The following is an 8,455-nucleotide window of genomic DNA, read 5'->3' as shown; positions in this document are numbered from 1 at the left end:
TGGCTTTAAAATGTCATTTCTGGCCACATGTAGTAGCTCAAACCTGTAATCCCAGCAGTTTGAGAGGCCAAGGAAGGAGGATCGCTTGAGTCCAAGAGTTTGAGACCTGCCTGGGAAGCATAATACCCAGTCTCTACAAAAAAAGTTTTAAAAATTAGCTGGGCATGGTGGTATGCACCTGTAGTCCCAGTTACTCAGGAGGCTGAGGCAGGAGGATTGCTTAAGCCTGGGAGTTGAAGGCTGCAGGGAGCCATAATTATGTCACCATACTCCAGCCCGGGTGACAAGAGTGAGACCGTCTCAAAATGAATGAGTGAATGAATGAATGAATGAATGAAACAAATAAAAATAAATTATCATTTGTAATACAGCCAAAGAGATCATCTGCTAGGCTCATTCAGCCACTTCCGAGGTTCAGACAGGAGATTAGTGTAAACATGCACATGCACTGGTTGGACAATGCCCTTCTCAGGACTTTCACTCAATTCAGGGTTGCTGCTGTTATTCTCAATTTATTTTAAAAACAGTAAATAAATTTGCAGGGATAAAAAACACTATGTAAACCAAAATACACGTCTGAAATTAATCTAAATGTTCTTCAGTACACTCAGGAAGATACTATGACCCATGGGTCTCAAATTCTAAACTTGAATTGCTTCAGAAGAAGCATAAAGTCATTGAAAATTTCAGAAAGCAATATCTGTATATCTACATGTGTACACACATAGACACATACACAGTTTCTTCTAAAGATGACTCTCAATTTTGGTTCAAACTTATTGAATAAACATGATATCATTAATAGTTACATTATTTATGCATTTACGGATTGAAATACTAACAAGCATACGTATTTCCCCTCCCCCACGTTCCAATTTTCTTACGCAACAAGTTGGCAAGCCTAGACGTTAATCAGGAAATCTGTTAGAGAGTAAATACTGGACACACTGTCTTATAATAACATTAGCTCTTTCTCCAGTCGGGATTATGTAATTCACTTGACTCTTGTAGTTATCAAGTTGCATTTGCTTATGTGTCTGTCTCCCCATTGGACAGTGAGTCCAGGAGAGTAGGGATTATGATTTTTATCTGTGTCTAATCACTTTTCTGCCCCCAGGAGCCAGCTGCCTTATTCAGTAAATGGATGCTCTTTGACATGGTAATCTTGATTGGTCAATTTCTGTACTATATAAGGTTTTGGGAAGCAGAGATGGACAATGATGAGAGAGAGTGGATGAACTCAAAAGAAGAGGTTGTAGGGAGAATGCAGGAAAGGAAGGAAGGGGTGTAACTTTGTAGAGCAGGTAGCAAAATTGGAAGTCGAAGTGTCCAGTGGCAGTGGTGATTAAGTGTTGACCAACCTCAGTTTGATGAAGGTGGCGTGAAAGTCAATTTAAACTTTTCACTGGGAAGCAAGGTATTTCTGAGTCTAATGCTTATGAAGAATTGTCCTCTGTATTTCCCTCCAGACTTTTATGAAGCACCCAGCCTGGCCCAAACATAAGCCAGATGCTGAATGGCCTGCCAATGGCCTGCCTATGTGAAAATTATTCAGTTTAAGAAAAAATTTAATCACATTCTGGTTTGTATATGAAGCCTGCTAACATCAAAGAACGCAGAATTTTCATTTTTATGTCAGCTACTTAGCTGTCATTTTGAAGCTGTGCAATGATTAAATTAAATTAAATCACAGGCCAGGCACAATGGCTCACGCCTGTAATCCCAACACTTTGGCCGAGGTCAGGAGATGGAGACCAGCCTGGCCAACATGGCGAAATCCCATCTCTACTAAAAATAAAAAATTAGTCATGCATGGTGGTGGGCACCTGTAATCCCAGCTGAGGCAGGAGAATTGCTTGAACCCAGGAGGCAGAGGTTGCAGTGAGCCGAGATCATGCATTGCACTCCAACCTGGGCAACAAGAGTAAGACTCAATCTCAAACAACCAACCAAAGAGCACAAGTGCTAGCATCAGCTTTCAACATTCCCCTGGAAGAGATCAGCTTTTTTTGGTGTTAACAACGTGTTCTATAGCACGAAGGCAAGACTACTGTCCACCGTCTGACCTCCTTTCATATCTCCCAGAGGGCTGTGATGAGGGCCACTGCTGCTGGCTGTGGGGGTCTCCATTCCCCTGCCTCTCACTCCTGCACCATCAGGGCACATGGACCTTTCCTTTTTTACATGGCAGACTAGCTGTGGCTTCTGCTGGCCATGTCGCTTCAGAAGTGTGGTTTTTAGTAGGTACAGATATACTAGGATCTGTCATTCAATTAAAGCTTGTAGGAACTGAAAGACAGCAGGCGATAAAGACAGCACCACAAAGAGGAATCATGGGTATTAGAAGATAAATGATCTTCACTTCAAATGAAGACTGCTCAGTGAAAAATCTCCTTAAGGCACTATTTCCCAAACTTGCCTGTTCATGAGTGTGAATTACACAGCGACCCTGGGAAAAATCCAGGTCCCTTGGTGCCATTTTAGAACCACTAAATACATCTGCAGAGATAAGAGTCTGGATAATCTGTGTTTTCAACATGCCCTGGAAATTCCAACAGTCAGGCAAATTAGGGAATTACTAATTAAAAAGAAGTTCGCTCCATCAACTTAAGTCATTAAGATTTGAACATATCAGGATTAGCTCTCAAAAACACATGGCTTCTTGGAGTAAACATTTCAACAGAATTGAATTTTAAAATCATTAAATCGCCTAATGCTATCCCTCCCCTAGCGCCCCACCCACTGAAAGGTTAGTGTGTGATGTTCCCCTCCCTGTGTCCATTTGTTCTCATTGTTCAACTCCCACTTATGAGTGAGAACATGTGGTGTTTGGTTTTCTGTTCCTGTGTTAGTTTGCTGAGAATGATGGTTTCCAGCTTCATCCATGTCCCTGCAAAGGACATGAACTCATGCTTTTGTAAGGCTGCAGAGTATTCTATGGTGTATATGTGCCACATTTTCTTTATCCACTTTATTACTGATGGGCATTTGGGTTGGTTCCCAGTCTTTGCTATTGTGAATAGTGCTGCAGTAAACATACGTGTACATGTGTCTTTTAGTAGAATGATTTATAATCCTTTGGGTATATACCCAGTAATGGGATTGCTGGGTCAAATTGTATTTCTGGTTCTAGATCCTTGAGGAATCGCCACACTGTCTTCCACAATGGTTGAACTCATTCACACTCCCACCAACAGCATGAAAGCGTTCCTATTTCTCCACATCCTAATGTAGCACTGAATGTCGATGACAGGTTGATGGGTGCAGCAAACTACCCTGTTCTGTGTATACCTATGTAACAAACCTGCACATTCTCCACGTGTCCCAGAACTTAAAAGTGTAATAATAATAAAAAAGATTGAGAATTTAAAATGCTAATACAAAATTAGGCTTTAGTTATTTGCAGAATACATTGTATTTTCAACGTGAAAAACAAAGGGTTATTGTATTATCAATGAAGTTATATAGTTTCTCATATAAAAGAAAAATAATTAAATTCCTTTAGGACTATTTAAATATGTATCTGTCAATTTTAACATGAAAATTCTCTTACATTTATACATCCCACATTCTAATAAGGACTAACTGACATGAATTATGAGCAGTAAAGAAATATGTGTATGCTTGTCTTTATACTTGTAGGTATACATCTGTTCCCGTAAAAATATCTCTTTTAGAGTCAGAAAATCTGTTTGGTCCCAGTTCTCACTAAAGATACTTAATGAACTCAATAAACTTTACTTTACTCTTAATGAAGTAAGAATGAGAACACAGGTGCCAGCAATGAGCTGGGGTTCTTCTGGCACAGGCTTCAGAGATCCTACCTTTAACATCCTCCTTTCATTCATTTGAGCCTGATAAGAGAGGAGTCTCTTGGGAGAGAAGCAAGTATACAACTTGGGGTCAGACAGTCCATTGTCAAAGTTGAACTCCACCACTGTTCAGCTGTGTGACTTTGGCCAAGTGACTTTCCCTCTCTGATCCTCATGATCATTTTTGGTAAAAACAGCACAATGACAGGTCTATGAAGACTGGAGGAGCCAAAATAAAAATGTGTATCTTAGTTTGAGTTTCCTGGAAGTAGATCCTGAGGCAAAGATTCAAGTATAAAAATTTTATCTGGAGGTGACTCTAGGACAGCAATTATACTGCCAGTTCTTCCGGTACTAATTGCAGGAAACACCAGTACAGGAGTGGGGAACTGAGACAGGAATGGAATGCAGCAGTTAAAGGGACCTTCATCAAGAATGTTTCCACCGTGGGCAGTCAGGACTCAGCCCTGCCGGGTACCTCTGAGACACAGCATAGAACATGTGTCTCAGAGTCATCCCACCCGGAGCAAGGGAGTTCGGGTATTTATCCACTCATACCTACCAGTCACTTCTCAGGGCTTCTTCCAAGGGCATGATTCCTCCAGAATACCCTGCCTGCACTGCAAGAATGAGACCTGGAGGGTCAGTGGCAAGGGCCCTGACAGCACCTCCAGCAATGAGCAGGACTACAGCCTGGTGTGGAGAATTTCAGTCCCTCAGTGACCCCAACACACACACACACAAACACACACACACACACACACTCTTTCTCCCTCTCTTGCTCTCTCCCTCTCTCTCTCACGCACACACACATTCTTTCTCACACACACACATTCTTTCTCTCTCTCTCTCACACACACACACACACACACCACACTCCAACACCAGCACAGGGAATATGTACATACACATACATGCATACATGACTGTTACTCACTTAGATCCTGGTGAATCCATGGGATAGAAGATAAGGTGGGAATCAGACGGAAGAGCAAAATTAAGGGGAGTGAAGGTCTTGGGAACAAAATGCAAATGCAGTCAGAAAACCAAGAGGGAAGAGGAGTGGTCTGGACACCAAATGCCTGCTGGGTGGCACCTGCTCTACACACACTGTCAGTCATTCCCCAAGCAGCCTCGTGGGGTAGAAGGAATTCCCTTCAACTTACAGATGACAGAGATGTAGTTCAGAAAAGAAAACTGACTTTACTAATTCATTTTACTGCTTCTGGGCTCTGCTCCTTTTCCTCCCGGGCAATCATGGCAGAACGGACAAAAACATGTTCCCCCTTCACCACCTGGACCAGAGCCAATGAGACGGACTGGGGAACAGGCCATGAGGCCCTGCACCCACCATTCAATGTCTTCAAGACTGTGATCCCTCAGAACTGTTGCACCACGTGCTGGCAGCACTCCCGGTGTCTGGGTGTCTTGTGAAGTTGTACAGGATCCAGTAGAGGCCACTGGCTCTGCTGTCATACCCAGAGGCAGCCAGGCAGGCTTGTGACTCTTGGCTGCTTCAGCACCACAGGATGAACAGCGCCCATGCACTGAGGCTTTTGGGAGAATGGGAGGAGCGAAAGGAAGGGCAGAATGGAGTGATGTAGGGTCCATCCACATCATCCCTGAAAGGAAAGATCCTTGTTGCCACAGTAGTCCCACACCGGGACCACCACCGGCACTCATGAATATGCCAGCCTCCATTTCTATGTCCCCGTCTGACAACTCCTTCCCATTTTCATCCTGGAGGCAAGACTCTGAACATACTAGCTCTGAGGGCACCTGAGTGTAACCTGAGACAGTGCCTGAAGACCTTTCATCCAAGCAGGATCCCTCCCTTGCCATCTCCAGACCTGCCCCACAAGCTCCCTCCCTGGTCTCCTGGCTTTTGTTCACTCCTAAGCAGCCTTCTACAGTCATCTCTAAAACCAATCTGTCACTCCTTCATCCAGCACCTTCCATGGCTCTCCAGAGCCTTCCAGATCACGTGCAAGTTCTTTCACCAGATGCTTGATCCCAAGCTCCATTCTACCTCCTGAATTAAGGTCCCGGAGAAGCCCGCCCTGCTCAGCACAAGTGCATCAATGAAGTCCGAAGCCTTGAACGTGGCCTTGGCCTTCAGGAAGTCATCAACACCATGGCTAGTGAGGGTGCAGTGCTGCTCCAGGATGATGGTGTCTGAAGTTGTGCACTAAGTCAGAGGCCCTACAGAAGCACTGCTCCTAAGGAATGAGATAGTATACGAAGTCCGTGCACAGGCAGATCTGCTGGTGTCATTACACTATGAGGGCACTGAGCTCCAAGATGGCGGCAACATATTCACTGGCATTCCTGCAGGGTGAGGCTGGAGAGAGGAAGCAGCTCCACAACACATATGAAACCCTGGAAGCCCTTCCCAGCCAAAATCTCTGGACCACACTACTTCCAGAAACGGGTGCCCTCTGAGCACACTTGTCTCTCTGTCTCCCACTCCGAGTTCCCTCCTGGCCCCACATGCCCCAGTCTGGACCAGGACTTTGAGCTCAGCAGGTGTTCAGTTCATGGTGTTGACTGCTCCCTGGGCCAGGAGAGCCCTTGGTGGCTCTGTGACTCCTCCTGTGGGACCACTGCCTCTGCCTCGGGACCTCCCGATTCCCATGCGAAGACCCCAAGGCTGTGGATTGCCCCACCTGCCCAGGGATCCTCCAACCCCATAGGCCTTACTTGATGCCTTAGCCCTCCCAAAACATGACATGCTTCTCAGAAGGTGACTTATTTCCAATGCCATCTGTGGATGTTTCCTGCGGACCTCTTGCTGTTCTGCTTTATAATCTGTAGGTCAGGGCCAAGAGGAGAAACTAGCCCAACCTCAGAATAAACAAAAGGCTCACTGCCACAAATGGCAACCGCCAAACAGTCAGCAGTGCTTCTGGAAGGAAGGAGGCTTCATTCTGCACAAAGCTCCTTGTTTGGCTTCTTTCTGAATCTGAGGAGGAGTAGGTACCAAGCCCAGCTTACATGTGGTGTCTGTGCCTAGGATGTACAATGGGCCCCTGTTCCCACTGCAGGGTTGACGTTCCCTCCAGCTGGAGACCTGGGCTCCTGACACCGCCTGGCCTGTTTGTCCTGCGCTGGATGAGCGTGGAAAGGCTGTACCTAGTATTTCCCTAGGTCCTTGGTTTCCACCATCTGGACATCCAGCAGGAGTGGCCATGCCCAGCCCCACACCTGAAAAGGAACTCCCTCATAGAGCAGCCGAGACATCTACGGACGGAAGAGTGCTCAGTGAGACAGGCCACAGGGGTCCCAGGGAGGATCGGGGGTGGAGGATGCTGGAGGTTTCCAGCCTTGGGCTCTGTGGTTCCTCAAAGAGGTTAGGTCTACCTAGTACCAGGCCTCCCCTCCCATGATTCAAAGAATGGATGAGTGTTCAACGTCAGGAACTCTGATCTGGACCTGGTTTTTCATTTACGTCACCAAGAGACAACCCCTAACCCCTGAGTTAGGGATGGTCCAAGCTCTGGGATGAAATTGTCCTCCAGCAATGTGATGCTTACAGGAACAGGTAGAAAAGCTGGTGACCAGGCCTGCTGTCCTCTGGGTAAGGACAGTGTGCCACCCACCCTCTGAGAGGCAGCTGGTGCCAGGCCACAGCACTGGGCGCCTGTACCCCTGGCTCTGCAGACACTGGTCATGGAGGTCCCTCCCTTTCCCCATTACCACCTTGCTGCTCCTAGATTTCTTCTAGTCAGTAAGCACTTTGAGTCATTTTTCTGTGCATCCGATTTTACACGTTTGCTCTCAGATGACACGCGATAAAGTATGCTGAGCCAACAGGATTCCTGGAGGGGACCTTGGATGCTGAGTCTTGGGCTCCAGGGCCCTGATGGCACTGAATCAGAAGGAGCCAGGGAAGGACAAACATTGGGGCTGAACCCCTATGACCCAATGGCCATTGGTTGCCTGGCCTTATAGTCCCAAGACACCCTGTCCTCAGGTCAGAGACACCATGGGCTTTGGTCAAGTCCCAGCCTCCCAGTAGTGTCCTGGCACTAGCAGATGCTGACCCCTGAGCCACAACCACAGTTCTGGGTTTGGGGTTTGGTAAAACCACCTCAAGGACAGAGTCCTGGGGTCAGATTTGGCAGGAACCATGGTGCCTCCCAGAGATGGTGTGCCACTCCCACTTGCCATGAAATGTGCACACAGGCTGTCCCCCTGTCCATCCCATCCTGCTGGACAGGATGGAAGAACTCAGGGAACAGGCAAGGTGGGCAGCTGGGGTGCAGGAAGAGGCAAGAACATGCTGGGAGGTCAGACCCTGTGAGGGCTGTGGAGGCATCAGGTGGAGTGGGCTCCAGGTGCACCTTCAGTGCACTGGGCATGTCACAGTCCAGGCTCCCTGGACCCTGGATGTGTGATGTGGTCACTCCCTGGGAGACTTCTGTCAGGTCCCGGCCACCCACCCTGGGCAGCACTGCCTCATCTCAGGACTGGCCTGAGTCCTAAGACAAGACAGTGCTGCCCAGGCCTGACAGACTGGGAGGACCTGTTAAGTCCTCCATCCCTAGACCAGCCTCCCAACAGCAGGACAGTCGCTTATCTTCACCTTCAGGGCACTGACTGGTCCATCTTACTCTAAGGCAACCAAGGCAGAGCTGAGGACC

The 8,455-nt window shown here is 47.2% G+C and overlaps 1 pseudogene; it reads right to left on the bottom strand.

Annotated features, from left to right (window-relative positions):
* Window positions 1-492: 492 nt before the first annotated feature.
* The window catches only part of LOC102117475 (putative POTE ankyrin domain family member M), a 76,237-nt pseudogene continuing 68,274 nt past the window's right edge, over window positions 493-8,455 (bottom strand).

Source organism: Macaca fascicularis, chromosome 12 (assembly GCF_037993035.2).
Source record: "Macaca fascicularis isolate 582-1 chromosome 12, T2T-MFA8v1.1".
Lineage (NCBI taxonomy): Eukaryota > Metazoa > Chordata > Mammalia > Primates > Cercopithecidae > Macaca > Macaca fascicularis.
This window is presented reverse-complemented; position numbering and strand designations above follow the sequence as displayed.